This window comes from Lithobates pipiens, unplaced genomic scaffold, assembly GCF_037356315.1.
Source record: "Lithobates pipiens isolate NorthernLeopardFrog02 unplaced genomic scaffold, aLitPip1_a1.2 Scaffold_22, whole genome shotgun sequence".
NCBI classification, from domain to species: domain Eukaryota; kingdom Metazoa; phylum Chordata; class Amphibia; order Anura; family Ranidae; genus Lithobates; species Lithobates pipiens.
Window position 1 is genome coordinate 210,970,471 of NW_027507784.1, and position 17,517 is coordinate 210,987,987.

Sequence of the window (17,517 nt, forward strand, 5' to 3'; positions counted from 1 at the left end):
CTTTAATCTAGAAGCAGTATAGGCTAGTGATGTACCAAGTTAAAATTGTACCTTTGTTTGAACGATCGGAGTTTCAGTTCCTCCTTCCTCAACTCACAGATCGTACATACGACACATGCGTGTTGTGTTTTTTGTATACAGTGCGCATGCGTGAAACTCTGCCCGCCCCGTGACGTCCTTTCTAGGCTATTCCCCGCCCCTTTGCTTTCGGCGCAGTGGGGAGAGCACATGGCGGAGAGAACGCAGGTGCGCAATCAGAGTTCCACTAACGAGGAGGAGGGCGAGGAAAGCCCGGAGCCTGAAACGTCCCGATCCAGGAAGAGAAGATTTAAGGCCTCAAATATATCTTTTGGAGAGATGTTGGAGATGGTGGACATATTGAAGAGGACCGACTATGATGGGAAGTATGGACCTTACCCAAACCCAAATATCAGAAAGGCCAAGATCATGACTAAAGTTGTGAATAGTCTTCAGAAGAATTTTGGGGTACGACGATCCAAGGATCAACTGAGAAAACGCTGGTCAGACCTGAAACTGAGGGAGCACGATCAGTATAGAAGGATCAAGCGTGTTCTTCAAAAAAGTAAGTAGTTGTCGTGTGTTCATATGATTATTCTTGCTTGCATACTGCTCCATGTGCTTTGATTTCATGTTGTACAGTTTAAAATGGCCACTTTCAAGTTCATGGGTTCAATCGTTCGTAGGAAACATCGTTCTGCAGGTAAGTATTCCAGCTTAACAAAGTGCCCACAATAATGTTCTCACCTTTGAACTCGGCCAAAAAACACAATTGTACAACACTTCCAAGCAATGTTTCATATTCCTATTTCTGCCCTCTGTGTGCTAAGTATTCCTTTTTTACATTCTCATAGGGGAGAGAAGACTCGGGAAGTCTGAGGACACCAGGGACCCCACCCCTCCCAAAGAAGGCGAAATTCCAACACCAGAAGCAGAGGAGGAGGAGGAGGAGGAAGGAGAGATCGTTGAAGTTGGACAAATTGTCACCACAACAGGTGAGTGTCAGAGACCACAGCTTCCGGTAAGCTCATCAATGTAGGTCGGCATATTTAGAATACATGGTGTGTTTTTTTGCTTTTTTTGTAGGTAATGTGGAAGAAGAATCACATTTTACCAGTGAAAGTGCCCAGATCCTGATTAGGGAGATAATGGGGTGCAATCGGTATTTAGAAAATATACAGCAAAACATCAATGATGTTCAAAATAAAATGAAGAACATCATTGATGTTTTGGGGAGAGGGTGAAACACCCCAAACTAGCTACAGTTTTCTTTTTTGTTTTTAAACAACAACTTTTGTATTTTACAAAAAGCCAAATTTGGAAGATGCACAGAATGTGTCAACATGCGCTATCGCCCATCATGGGGGATCAATGTACGTGTTTTGTGGAAAGAGGCTAAGTTGAAGGGGTTGCAGCCCCAAAACATGTACATTGATCCCCCATGATGGGAGATAGCACATGTTGACACACTGTGTGCATCTTCCAATTTTGGCTTTTCCAGGGGTGACACCCCATCTGATGAAGGCAATATCAGCCCAGTTTATACATACTCATGTCTGATATAGTCTTCACTTTTCAAAGTTGAACTTTGTAAGTTCCTGTGTTCTGTATGTTACGCTTTGATACATGCCTGTTTACACCAAAACACCAAGTTACCCAAAAATGACCTTAAATAATGTTTTTGATACACCCAATATGTTGGTTTGTTGTAAAACCCTTTTCTAAACACACATGTGCAAAAGCAGTATTTGGAGTAAAATTGTTGTTTTCGGTGACAATGGGTGTTATTTACTAAAGGCAACTCCACTTTGCACTCCAAGTGCAGTTTCAGGTTTGCAGTGTACTTGTAGTGCATAGTGGATGTGCCTTTAGTAAATAACACCCACAGTGATGTGTTAATTTTCACAATCATGCCATTTTCATGACCCCACATATTTCTGCCATGGTGCTGAAAATGAGAAAGATTTTGGTCAGTAATGCACTACATACATTAGTTAACAAAAACAAGGTGTGTGTGTAGCAGACCCACAACATAATAAGACTATCTGAAGAAGAGACTGTCACCTCATCTCGCTCAGAACTTGGGTTTGCACTGTTGTAGAAAAGGGATTAAGCAGCTATTAGCGAAGCATCCGACCACCGATTCCACTCCAAAAAACGGCGATTTAGCTTGGGCAACAGACGTGAACATGCCTAGCGAACGGCGGAACCCAAGGCGCCCGCAACGCTTAACAGACTTCTTCCACATGAAAGCCATGGAGGGTAAGCAAGATGGCGCCGAGGCCTACTCCATCCCCGCAGGCCCAGCAGCAAAACACCACACTAAGAAAGGGAATCCAGCTAAAATTACATATTCACCCGATTCCCGGCCCTCCTCCCCGCCTTCCCCAGCGACCTGGAGCCCAGTTAAATCCAGACCCAGGCTGGATGGCAACGGATTGCACAAATTGGATAGCCCAGGCCCCGAGTCGGGGGATGACACGAGGAACATGCCGGAATCGATCGAATATTTCCTTACGCAGAATCAGCCTGTGATGAAAGACTGTGATGAAAGACATGCTGTTGTCCCTTAGAAGTACCATACAATCAGATATGGCTTCTTGCATGCACAAGTTTAATCGGGATATCTATGAGCTGGGTGAAAGGGTAGATCACATAGAAGTGAAAATGGGTGAATACGCTGATACGATCAATGATCTGGTCGATGTGTATGAGGAGAAAGAAAGTGACACTGCATGGGTCAGGGGGAAATTGGCTGATTTGGAAGACAGGTCGAGGAGAAACAACCTGAAAATCAGGGGTATCCCCGAATCAGTGCAACAAACTGACCTGAACTCCTATGCTGCAACGCTCTTTAAAACCCTCATTCCTGAGCTCACTGATCTTGACGTTACCATTGACAGAATACACCGGCTACCCAAACCTTCCCACCTGTCTGAGCAAATACCACGGGATGTACTCCTCCGCCTACATTTCTTTCACGTTAAAGAAAGCCTCATGTTGTACATGAGAAAGCAGGATGCTATTCCCCCACAGTATAAGAACTTGCAATTTTTTGCAGATCTGTCCCAATACACCTTACAGAAAAGGAGGAACCTGAACACAGTTACAAAAGTTCTCCGGAACCACAAAGTGGCATACAAATGGGGTTACCCCACTAAGCTGGTAGTGACACGAGAAAATCACACATATGCGATTTCTTCTCTAGAGGAGGGTATAGCTCTCCTGCGAGAATGGAACATTCTTCCTGAGGATGTGGTCACTCCCCCAGCCACCTGCACACCCAGACAAGTGGACAGGGACTGGAAAGAGGTCACTGGCAGGAACGCTCGTTCTCATACATGAACATATCGGATGGTCATAACTTGTATGGTCGGAATAAACCCCCAAAAATAGCAGCAGTTTCCCGCTGATTGCGGGTGACCTGTTACTCCCTACGTGGAGCACCCTGTTCGGTGCTCAGCTGCACTGGTTTATGTTTCATTTTTACATGTTTATTTTTCTTCTTTTTTCCTAATATGTTCCGTTTTCTTTCCACGAGATGGTTACCTGCAACGGAAGCAGGAATTTTTGCGCCCCTTCAGGAGACCATGTTGACAGAGAACCCACACCACTGGCATCTTACTCCTTTTGGTCCTTCAGGAGGACTCCCCGTTTCTATGATTGACAATGTGAGTACACCCTTTTATTACTGGCTATGGGACTTTCTTCACTGTTACGCCCCCATTTCCCCCCTGCCGACCGCACCGCCGCCTCAGGTCCTTATCAACGTTACATCTTAGCACATAGATCCTGGGACATACAGTGGTGTGAAAAAGTGTTTGCCCCCTTCCTCATTTCCTGTTCCTTTGCATGTTTGTCACACTTAAGTGTTTCGGAACATCAAACCAATTTAAACAATAGTCAAGGACAACACAAGTAAACACAAAATGCAATTTGTAAATGAAGGTGTTTATTATTAAAGGTGAAAAAAAATCCAAACCATCATGGCCCTGTGTGAAAAAGTGATTGCCCCCCTTGTTAAAACATACTATAACTGTGGTTGTCCACACCTGAGTTCAATTTCTCTAGCCACACCCAGGCCTGATTATTGCCACACCTGTTCACAATCAAGGCATCACTTAAATAGGAGCTGCTTGACACAGTAAGGTCCACCAGAAGATCCTTAAAAGCTACACATCATGCCGAGACCCAAAGAAATTCAGGAACAATTGAGAAAGAAAGTAATTGAGATCTATCAGTCTGGAAAGGGTTATAAAGCCATTTCCAAAGCTTTGGGAATCCAGCGAACCACAGTGAGAGCCATTATCCACAAATGGCGAAGACATGGAACAGTGGTGAACCTTCCCAGGAGTGGCCGGCCGCCCAAAATTACCCCAAGAGCGCAGCGACGACTCATCCAAGAGGTCACAAAAGACCCCACAACAACGTCCAAGGAACTGCAGGCCTCACTTGCCTCAGTTAAGGTCAGCGTTCATGCCTCCACCATCAGGAAAAGAATGGGCAAAAATGGCCTGCATGGCAGAGTTCCAAGGAGAAAACCAATGCTGAGAAAAAAGAACATCAAAGCTCGTCTCAATTTCTCCACAACACATCTTGATGATCCCCAAGACTTTTGGGACAACATTCTGTGGACCGATGAGACAAAAGTGGAACTCTTTGGAAGGTGTGTGTCCAAGTATATCTGGCGTAGAAGGAACACTGCATTTCATAAAAAGAACATTATACCAACAGTAAAATATGGTGGTGGTAGTGTGATGGTCTGGGGCTGTTTTGCTGCTTCAGGACCTGGAAGACTTGCCGTGATAAAAGGAACTATGAATTCTGCTGTCTACCAAGAGATCCTGAAGGAGAATGTCCGACCATCTGTTCGTGTACTCAAGCTGAAACGAACTTGGGTTCTGCAGCAGGACAATGATCCTAAACACACCAGCAAGTCCACCACCGAATGGCTGAAGAAAAACAAAATGAAGACTTTGGAGTGGCCTAGCCAAAGTCCTGACCTGAATCCTATTGAGATGTTGTGGTATGACCTTAAAAAGGCCGTTCCTGCTCGAAAACCCTCTAATGTAACTGAATTAGGACAATTCTGCAAAGATGAGTGGGCCAAAATTCCTCCAGGACGCTGTAAAAGCCTCATTGCACGTTATCGCAAACGCTTGGTTGCAGTTGTTGCTGCTAAGGGTGGCCCAACCAGTTATTAGGTTTAGGGGGCAATCACTTTTTCACACAGGGCCATGATGGTTTGGATTTTTTTTCACCTTTAATAATAAACACCTTCATTTACAAATTGCATTTTGTGTTTACTTGTGTTGTCCTTGACTATTGTTTAAATTGGTTTGATGTTCCGAAACACTTAAGTGTGACAAACATGTAAAGGAACAGGAAATGAGGAAGGGGGCAAACACTTTTTCACACCACTGTATGGCTTTGAGGATCCTCACTATCAATACTAGAGGACTTAACCATCCCGCAAAGCGGAAATCCCTATGGAGGGAAGCTTTACTCCATAACAGTGATATTGTCTGCGCTCAGGAGACACATTTAAGCTCCTCGGCTCCCCCCAAATGCTCACACAGAAGCTACCCCTATGTCTTTACTGCCAATGTGGATTCCAAGTCTAGAGGTGTTCTCATGGCTATTAGAGATACAGTGGCATTTAAGGTACACCTAGAAGTTAAAGATCCAAAAGGCAGATTCTTGATCCTGGTCTGTGATGTGAACTCTTCCACCTACATGATCGCCACCATCTAATGTGCACCAAGTGCATTTTTTTAACAAACTTATTACAAAAATCTGGAAGATCCAAAAAGGTTTATTAGTGATCTGCGGAGACTTTAACGCCACTCCGGACCCAACATGTGACTCGACCTCGACTTCCAACCGGAATGCGGTTAAACTACTACCCTCCATTCACAACAACAATTTATATGATGCTTGGCGTTGCTTCCATGCGGCTGAAAGGGATTTTACTTTTTTCTCCTCACCCCACCGGATCTACACACAAATAGACCTATTTCTAGTTGATCAAAGAGTATTATTAATGTCGAAATCTGTCTCCATTGGCACAATATCTTGGGCGGACCATGCCCCAGTGGTGTTGTCCATTGCCGACCCAACAGTGGTACAGAGGAGTCCATTATGGCATTGGAAACTTAACTCTTATCTTCTCCAACAGAAGGATTATAGAGACACTGTTCAAACCCGCCTTCAGGAATTTTTTGATCATAATGATGGTTCAGTTAGAGATAATTGTGTATTATGGAATGCCCATAAGGCATTTATACGTGGAATTATGGTACAGTTGGGGGCGAGGGCTAAGAGGCAGAGGCTGCAGCGGTTAAACGAGCTGACTACAGCAATTGCTGACACAGAAACACAAAACAAACTTCACACCACTCCGACCTTATCTGAAAGATTGTCCCAACTCAGACATGATCTTAGGCTCCTGCTCCTAGAGGAATTCGAAAAATCATCCAAGCGAGTGAAAATGAACTACTATGTGAATGGTAACAGAGCGGGCAAACTACTAGCGCACAATTTAAGGGGCAACAGACATAAGTCTAAAATTCCTTTCATAGTTCACCCTGTGAATAAGCAAAAAGTGTACCACCCCAAACAAATAGCGGATGCATTTAGCTCATATTATGAGTCCTTATATAACCTTAAAAATTACCCTTTGACACACCAACCTCAATTAGACACAATTAACAACTTTCTATCCTCCATTTCCATTCCCCAACTGACGCCCGCCCAACTACAATCATTAAACGAACCATTTACTGCTACCGACATCCACAAAGCTATTGTCAATTTACCACTAAATAAATCTCCGGGACCGGACGGGGTTTGGGGGGAATATTATAAAGAATTTGCTCCAATGCTGACCCCTTACTTAGTGAGAGTTTTTAATGATGCGGCCACCTCTGCCTCTTTCCCTCCCGAAATGTTAGAAGCAATAATTGTTACTATACCCAAGCCAGGGAAGACTCCTGATACCCCCTCTAATTTCAGGCCGATTTCGCTCCTCAACACGGATGTGAAACTGTATGCTAAGCTGATTGCTCTGCGCTTAGTCGAAATAATCCCCACAATTGTTCATCCGGACCAAACGGGGTTTACCATGGGCAGACAGACGTCGGATGCCACTCGCAGAATGATTAATATCATCCACATGGCCGAGAGGCAGAAAAGGCCTTCTTTGCTTCTGACTTTAGACGCAGAGAAGGCCTTTGATCACATACACTGGCTTTACATGACAAGAGTCCTGGAGGCTTTTGGTTTTGGTAGCAAAATACTCATGGCTATTCTGGCATTATATTCTAATCCCTCGGCTAGAGTGAATGCATCCTGGGTACTATCCACTCCTTTCGCAATTTCCAACGGCACAAGGCAGGGGTGCCCGTTGTCCCCGTTAATATTTAACCTGTTAATGGAACCCCTAGCTATATATATCAGGAGCCACCCTGAAATTAGAGGTTTCCCAGCTTGCACAGGCAGTCATGCTATCAGTTTATTTGCTGACGATATAATCTTGATCATGACGGAGGTGGAGTCTTCCCTGGCTGCGATTTCCGATACTTTGACTCTGTTCAACCTAGTATCCTATTATAAGGTTAATGAAAGCAAGTCCCACATTCTTAGCCTAGGCATCAACCCTACCATTCAAGCTCGCCTAGAGGAAACTTACCCCTATTCTTGGAATTCCAATGAGATACAATATCTAGGCATTACACTAACGGCTAGGACCGCACAATTAGCAGAGGCGAATTACATAGCATTTCTTAATCACTTAGAACCCAAACTGCATTCTCTATCTAAAGTAGAACTAACGTGGTCCGGCCGACTGGCAGCCCTTAAAATGACAATACTCCCTCAATTCATATATCTGTTTCGCACTCTCCCTATTCCAATCCCAAACATATACTTTACTAAAGCTCAATCCATGCTGAACAATTTTCTGTGGCAAGGGAAAAAAGCTAGGTGCGCATCTCATAAACTCATTAAGTCCAGATTGGTGGGGGGTATAGGACATATCGCTCTAAAAGACTACTATCTGGCAGCGTGCCTAGCCCAAATCAAACAGTGTTTTTTAGGCAGAGCCAACACTAGATGGATCGAATTGGAAACTTACCAATGCCCCTACAGAAATCCACTGGATCTACTCTTAGCAGCTAGATTAATGCCCGCATTGCCCCCTAACATTTCTCCACCTGGCAGCCATAGAGGCTTGGAAAATCCTACTTCACACCCCACTGGATGATGCTCCCTCAAAATCCATTCCGCTAACCCTATCTAGTCTACAACTCTTAATTCCGAACTTAAAAATCAAACACTGGTTAACCAAAGGTGTTACTGCAGTTACTGCATTACAAATAGGACTAGCTACGAAAACCTTTAGGGCATTGCAATTGGAGTTTGGATTACAACCGGATGACATTTTTACTTACAATCAAGTCTCCCACTTACTTTCAACACTCCCCGACCCTTCCACTGTCTTACTGTGGAGGGTCTATCTTTACTTCAATAACCCTACCACATCTATTAAGGGAATCTCGTTAATGTATAGTCTTCTACAGCAGAAAACAATGTTTATTAAAACCCCTTCCATGCGATCGTGGGAGTTAGACTTATCCAAGTCATACACTGACGATCAATGGCGTATTGCCATATCTTCTATCTACAAGACCACCAGGAGCGCCAACTTGTGGGAACTTTACCAGAAGTTGTTGTTGCGGTGGTACCTCACACCCTCAAGGATAGCCTGCTATACCCCGCAAGCCTCGCCATTGTGCTGGAGGAACTGTGGTTATAGAGGCACACTCATTCATATATTTTGGCAATGCCTGGTAATACAACCCCTATGGGCTGCCATATTTAAAACAATATCCATACTTTCAAGCATCTTTGTGCATCCATGCCCACGTCTAGCCATTCTATCTCTAGGTATAGATAAATTACCTCCTCATTTAAGGAAAATTATAACCCATATTTTCTTGAGTGTACGGCTGGAGATAGCCAGAGGGTGGAGGACGTTGGTGGCACCTTCACTCTCTGTAATTCTCCAGACAACGCACTTACACATTTCTTACGAACTGATGTTTGCCTCTTCCCTAGGCAAATACAGGCAGGCTTACCAAGAATGGGAACCGTGGCTGAAAGGAAACAAAGTTTAACTACGAATTCCTATTATGTAGCTAAATAGTCAGCATACACTGCTAGTTGCCCAAGGGTAGAGAAATCCACGGCCCGTAACAACGGGCGGGGGGGGAGGGGGTGCGATCCACTGGCTCGGGTGCAGTTAGATCCCAGATGGGGCGCCCGGGTCGGGAGGACACATGCTCCCTACCTACATGTTTCACTTCTACTCTCTGGAAACTACCCAGTGGTAATTATATTATATACATACACACTTAGATCGGTGATGTTCTCATCTCCCCTTGCTCTATTGTTCCATATCACCTAGTGAGTAACGTATATAATTGCTATGGCAGGACTCTGGTCTCCATTAGAGAAATGTTGAAACTTAAATGTTTATTGCTTCATGAGCTGATTTTGCGATGCCATATGACTATACTCTGTACTACAGTTTGATTATATTTATGCTGTTAAAAATTCTTTGCTGCTATTCTTGTGGAAATTTTCAATAAAAATCTATTGTTATAGAAAAAGGCACAACAAAAATCATAAATTTACCTAGGAGACACCTAAAACCAAGCCAATTAGTAAATGAAAACAACGATTATTGTAGATTCAAAGAAAAATTTATTAAAAAATGCCTCTCAGACATTGTCTGGCATATCAATGTCCCCCCTACCCACAAAGTACTCCATGTATTGGGTTCTGACCTCACAGGCACTTTGGGGGGGGGGGGGGGGCAAGCCAGGACGAGCAGCTTCAAGGGACGTGAGGTTCTCATTTTCAAGCAAGTCTGCATCTTGGCCAACTGAGACTACATAGTTTGCTGAATGTCTTTTTAAGAAATTGTGCAGAACACAGCAGGCAAGCGCTATGTGATTTATTTTATATTCCGCCATCTGGATAGGCGTTAAAAAAAGGTGGAACCGGCTGACCAGTATTCCAAAAGTGTTCTCCACCACTCTTCTGGCTCTGGCCAGCCGGAAATTAAAAATCCTCTGGTCCGGGGTGAGGGTCCTCATCGGGAAAGGCCGCATCAGATGGTTTTCCAGGGCAAACGCCTTATCCGTGACGAAGACAAACGGTGGTGGTGGCAAGCCCAGACTGCCACTCTGGAGACGCCAGTAGAATTCCGTCCGTGTGAACACTCCACCATCCGACATCCGGCCATTTTGCGTCCACATACAAGAAATCATAGGGCGTCCACATACAAGAAATCATCACGTCCACATACAAGAAATCATAGGTCGCAGACACCCCCGCCAACATCACGATACTATTAAACCCCTTGTAATTATAATAGTACGACCCCGAGTTGGGGGGTGGGACAATGCGGACGTGTTTCCCATCAATTGCACCTCCACAATTGGGAAAGTCCCAACGACTGGCAAAGTGGGAGGCCACAGCCTGCCATTCCTGTGGCGTTGAAGGAAACTGTGGAGTGAAACATGACAAAAAATTTGTAATTTTGCACATCAACATTGCAAGCAGATTAGACACCAACATTTTTGGCCAAGATCATTATAACATTTTGGGAAATTAGTATTTAAAGCCTAAAGTATAAGGTCCCCTTATCAGAGTCATCACCCCCCCCCACCCCCCCCCCCCCCCATCTGATGGGCCCTTGCAAAAAATGAGGGGGGGTATGTTTTGGACAGGTAACCCTCTCCACTTGATTGAGAGCTGAATGCCTAAATAATGTGTGATACTTTGGGAAGCCCCTCCTTACTTACACTATTGGCAGCCCACCGGACAGGTAAGAAGTGTCATAATACCAAAAATGTAAAAAATGGAAGCACATTTTGACATTCTGCTATTACATATCAAGATAATAATAGGGGGAAAAAAAATTATAGCATTTGAAAGTATTGGGCCAGGCCCTTGCACTACATGCTTTGGTGAACTCCTCCATAAATGTGACCATCAAAAAGGTAGGTAGAGTGTGTATTGGGTTTGGTAAAGTCAGCAGATAGAGGACTGCTATCAGTTGACCTAGCAGTTGGGGGGAGGGGGGTTCCTAATGAGTTTGGCATAACCCAAAAAAAAAAAGTCACTCTGCATGAATTGAAGCACACACATAACATTTGTAGACATTTTAGGGGGTGTTTAGGGGAAAGCAATACTATGGAGCTGACAAAAGACATTGGTAAGTGACTAGACTATAGTTTTATGGGCCAAGAAGAGCATGCTGGGGAAGTTAGTGCGGCAAATATGCATGAGGACAAAGGGACAGAGCATATGAATTAGAGCATATTGCAATCATGGTAATTAGGGAATGAGGAAAGAAATGCAAGACATTAGCAATCATTAAATACATAGAATGTGATGTTAAAGGATAAAACTTACCTTCATATAGTCCTTCTGCATGACCTGAATGATGGCAGAACAGGTCTCTGGAATAATGATCCCCAGAGCCTGGGGGGAGATGCCTGTGGAGAACTTCAGGTCCTGAAGGCTTCTCCCTGTCACCAAGTAGCGCAACGTGACGGTGAAAAACTGGGTCCGTCATCCGGAGATAATTCCTGAAATCATCAGGATTATTCTCGCGGATCTCATGGAGCAAAGGCATGTGCGAGAACTGATCACGCTGGCGCAACCAATTCTTGGTCCACAAACGCCTCCCCTCCCTGTTCATGGACCGGCTTGTGTCAAAGTAAGAACCCCAACACGAAGCCCCTGCACAGCACAAACTCTACGACGAGTACGTAGACAAAACATGGTTTGAAAACGGACGGCTGGTCAGAACGGACAACAGAAAGCACTGATAAACAGCAATGCCTGAAAGAACGACCTGAATAGCAGAAACAAGCAGACAATAAGCAATGCAAATCAAAGCGTACTATACCAAGATATAGTCCACAATGAGAAACGAATGCTTACTGACTACACGCACTGATAAGCAGATACGCAAAGACAAGCAGAAACTGAAGAGCAGTAGCGAACTGTATCACAAATCTGAAAAGTGCGAATCGTCTTTCACCAAACTTCTACTAACACGCGATAGACACAAGATCAGCAGAAGGAGCCCAAAGGGTGCCGGACGTGGTGCTGAACTTCCTTTTTCTAGTCCCACCGTACACGGCTTACGTCACCACGTTCTTGGCAACCGGAAATTCCGACAACTGAGTCCGACCGTGTGTATGTTTTAAAACACAGGTTGTTTCTTTTTCAAGATGCGTCTCCTGCAAGCAAAGCATTCCGTAACCACCCATGCTACCCATAGAAAAAATTGCCCGCCTTTTGGCTTGGTCCCCCCGCACGTTCCATGAGCATATTTTAACTCTTTTGGTGAAATTTACAACTTTGCTTCTTAATTCCTTATTTTCCATCAATTCATAATTTTTTCACTTATTCTTTTAACAAAATTATTCCTTTTCCTAATCCGTGCACCATCCTTTTTTGTGTTCTAGAGTGTTCTTTTCCTTCTGTTTCCTGTGTTTCCTATCCAGTGTTTTCAATGATTTAACCTCCTGTGTATCCTCCAAACCTTTACCGTGTATTCCTTTACATCCTTTTATCCTTGTATCCCCCTCCACCCCCCCCCCCCCCCCTCTTCCTCTCACACTCATTCTTATCATACTCATACCTTCGCACACCTACCCTTTCATCCTTACATTTACCCCATTCTCTCCCCACCCCCCTTTTGGGTCGCCTTCCTCCAGTTTTCCCCTCCCCCTCAAGCCTTCCCCTCCCACCCCCTCCCCGCCCCTTTTGGGCCCATTTAGAGGGCTTCCAAAGTGACCATTTTTTCCTCCCAATGTGATATGTCCTTCCCACCTACCCTCCCCCGCTCCCATTTCTCTATAAATACATCCATCTCTTATTAATAGTGAGGGAAAGACAAAAAAAAGGAGAAGGAGAGAAAACAAAAAAAAGAGCACGATCACAATCTCTGGTCACCAAGCCCCTTTCTAGCCCGGTTTCTTAATAATTTAAGGCATGGCAGAAGAAAAAAAAAAACATTTTAACAGTCAACTCCGCAATCTATATCCAATTCCAGCTTCCTTCCTTCCTTCTTCTCTTCTTCATATCTCCTCCCCCCGTTGTATCTGACATTAATTTTTTTCCAACCATAATGTCACTTCTGCTGGATTATTAAAGAACCTGGTCTCCCCAAGTGCTATTACTCTTAAACGCCCCGGATAAAGTAGAGCATAATTAACTTTAAGCTGTTGCAGTCTGCGTTTATATTCTGTAAATTTAGCTCTCTGTCTTTGCAACTCAGGGGAAAAATCAGGATATAGTGAGATCCCTGCGCCTTTGTATTGTATATTTCTCAGTTCTCTTGCTTTCTGAAAAATAACAGTCTTATCCTCAAAACACAAGAGTTTAATAATTAAGGGTCTTAGCTGGTTTCTTACAGACGATACCCTGAAAGGGATTCTATGTGCCAGTTCAATCGCAAAAAACCTAGAGAATGCCTCTCCTCCAAACAGATCTTTTATCCATGTTTCCATTAACTCTATAGGTTTGCTTCCTTCACTTTTCTCGGGGAAGCCTAGTACCCTTATATTTTTCCTGCGTATCCTGTTTTTCATATTGTCCATTTTGTCCATGCACATAGTCAGTTGTTCCCGCATCACCTGCATCTCCTGTTTCAACAGATATAATTCAGCTTCAACCTGGCTGACTCTCCCCTCAAGAACTGTAGTCCGGGTGGAGACCTCTTGTATGTAATTTTTCAGTAGCAACACATCCTCCCTTATATACTTCAATTGGTCTGATAGATCATTTAAAGATAACTTACAATTATTAATCGCAGATAAAATATCCTTCAAAGATGGCTCTTTTTCTGCTGCAATGATGCATCCCTCTGCACCCTTATTTGAACCTTGTCCACTATCCGTTGCTATGGGTGCCATTATCACTGGTTCCGGTACCTCTGTTGCTACACCCGCTACTACTGATATAGCTATTGGCGCTGCTGTTTTTATTGATTTAATTGCAGATTTCGCTGATACTTCTGCCACCGAGCCCTGGCTTTTCTTCCCAGCCATTTGTGCTGCTGCTGTAGCCTGCTGCTGCACCTCTCCCATTTGAGTACCTTTCTTGGGTGTCTGGTTGGTATATGAGCATAACGCTCTAACTTGGTAGCAGCTGCAGTAGCAGTCTGACCTGATGCCTGGCCTGTTTTCTCCTTAGAGCTGCGCAGCGTCTGTGTTCCATCTTGTGTGGCTGCCTCCTCCACCCCCCTTCTCCTGGTCATACCTGGAGTCTGATGTCCACCTTCTTAGAGGGATATCGCTCTGTTCCATGAATGCGCCACCTTTCCCTCTCTCACAGGGGTGCACGCTTGCTGATCCACCGCGGGAGAGCTGTATGGGGGTTCGAAGCACTCAGCCATGTCTCCGCTGCTCCACTCTTCACCAGTCGGCCGTCTCTCGGCATCTCTGCGTCTCCTTCTCCCCCTTCCTCCTCTCCCTCACTGCATCAGGCGGGGAAGCGGGCGAGAGGCCTGGACATCCGGCCATGCCCCCCCTGGTGAAAATGTGCTCATTTTAAAGGCTTGTATGCATGTTATTACCATAAAAAGTATTTGGGGACCTGGGACAGGCAACAGGAGACATGTATCAATGCAAAAAAAAAAAGGTTTAATTTTTTCAGGAGCAGTGCTTTAAAAAAAGCTTAAAGTGAAACAATAAAAATGAAATATGCCTTTAAATATCATGCCGGGGGTGTCCTTAGCCTGCCTGTAAAGTAGAGCATCTTTCCTGTGTTTATAACAGTGCCAGAGCAAAATTGAATTTTTTTTTTTTTTAGTTTTACAGTTTTTATTGAATGATAAGAAATAGTGTAACAAAAAATCCCCCCTCGCAGGGGAGTCAAGAAATATATTAAAAGGCCAGTATGGTGGCCTGGAATTATGGGAGGAGCCCGGTGGGGTATATAACCAGCCCGTTCGCCTGTCTTCCTTGTCGGTTCCGGTGCGCGATATCTGATACGTCAGAGATCAAGGGCCGACTGTTCGAGACCATTCGAGACCATTCGCAGTGAGTTGTGTTCGTGAGTTCCCGTGTTTGTTAGTCCCGATCGTGTCCGTGTTGTCAATTGTCTCGTCTTTCTTAAGAGTTCGTGTGTTTTCGTCTGAGTGTCGCATACTCAAAGAAATTTCCGTTGTCATACAACACATCTGGGCAGGCTGTCGCAGGTGGGGCTTCGGCACCCTTTTTCATTTCATGTTTCCAAGTCACTTAACCACTTTCAGACCGGACCATTTTGCTGGTAAATGACCAGAGGTCTTTTTACACTTTGGCACTGCGCTGCTTTAACTGGTAATTGCGCGGTCATGCAATGTTGTAACCAAACAAAATTTGCGTCCTTTTCTTCCCACAAATAGAGCTTTCTTTTGATGGTATTTGATTGCCTCTGCGATTTTTATTTTTTGCGATATAAACGTAAACACATGTCTTTGGTAAAAAAAAAGTCAATAATTGTATATTTATTGGTTTGCGCAAAAGTTGTCACATCTACAAACTAAGGTACGTTTTCTGGAATTTACGCAGCTTTTAGTTTACGACTGCCTATCTCATTTCTTGAGGTACTAAAATGGCAGGGCAGTACAAAACCCCCCCAAATGACCCCATTTTGGAAAGTAGACACCCTGAGGAAATTGATAAGTGGCATGTTGAGCCCATTGAATATTTTATTTTTTTGCCTCAAGCGATTGAATAATGACAAAAAAAAATTTTTTATTTTTTTTTTACACAAAGTTGTCACTAAATGATATATTGTTCACACATGCTATGGGCATATGTGAAATGACACCCCAAAATAAATTCTGCTGCTTCTCCTGAGTATGGGGATACCACATATGTTTTCGAAACGACTCCCCAATCATTTTCTAAATGTTTGAATCGTTTGAGTCATTTCGAAAACACAACCGGCTGCTCGTCATGTCAAAATCAAGCAGTCCGGTTCAAATTGATTTCGAATCGTCTCATATCGTTACGAGTCGTCTCAAACCTTGTCGGGTCATTTCAAATCATTTCGTATCGTTTCATATATATTCAGGGGTCAAGTGCTGGGGAAAAAAGTGTGGGAACTCTCACCCAAGATCCACTCCCCCACCAAAAAAATAAATAAATAAATAAAGGTACGCTCATATGCATATATATTTCACAGAAAATACAGTACATATATAGTAAAGTGCCAGTTTACAAATACAAAATAAGTTAACTTGTCAAACAGAATAATCAACACAATGGGTGATGATCTTTCCCTCGCAGGGAATTTCTAACACAAATACACCCTGTTCCAAATTCAAATACAGCAAATTAGAAAATATCACACAAACTGGAATAACGTTGCCCTTGCCGTGCAAGATTATTGGCAACGGATAAAAAAACTCATGGATCGGATCATTCCTTGGATCTGAGTCACAGATCGGATCTTTTTTCGGATCAGCAAATAATAAATTTGCAAAAACCTGTGAAAAATGTCACCACCATATAGTCCCCACTGCAATATACATCTCCCCTACTGTAATATCCACGTCATCTCCCCCAATAATATTTTGGCTGAGCATGGATGGGTATGGCTGGGTATTAGCAGAATATGTATTGGCAGGGTAAGTATTGGCAGGGTATTGCAGAATATTGGCAGGATAAGTATTGGCAAGGTATTGCAGAGTATTGGCAGGGTATGGCAGATTACTGCTGGGTATTGCAGATTATTGGCAGGGCATTGCAGGGTAAGTATTGCAGAGTCTTGGCAGGGTAAGTATTGCAGAGTAAGTATCGGCAGGTTATGTATTGCAGAGTATTGGCAGGGTATAGCAGAGTATTGGTGGAGTAATGCAGAGTATTGGTGGAGTAATGCAGAGTATTGGTGGAGTAATGCAGAGTATTGGCGGAGTATTGTTGGAGTAATGCAGAGTATTGTTGGAGTAATGCAGAGTATTGGCGGAGTAATGCAGAGTATTGGCGGGGTATTGCAGAGTATTGGGTAATGCAGAGTATTGGCGGGGTAATGCAGAGTATTGGCGGAGTATTGGTGGAGTAATGCAGAGTATTGGCGGAGTATTGGTGGAGTAATGCAGAGTATTGGCAGAGTATTGGTGGAGTAATGCAGAGTATTGGTAGAGTAATGCAGAGTATTGGTAGAGTAATGCAGAGTATTGGTGGAGTAATACAGAGTATTGGCGGAGTATTGGTGGAGTAATGCAGAGTATTGGTGGAGTAATGCAGAGTATTGGTAGAGTAATGCAGAGTATTGGTGGAGTAATGCAGAGTATTGGCGGAGTAATGCAGAGTATTGGCGGAGTATTGGTGGAGTAATGCAGAGTATTGGTAGAGTAATGCAGAGTATGGGCGGAGTAATGCAGAGTATGGGCGGAGTAATGCAGAGTAATGCAGAGTATTG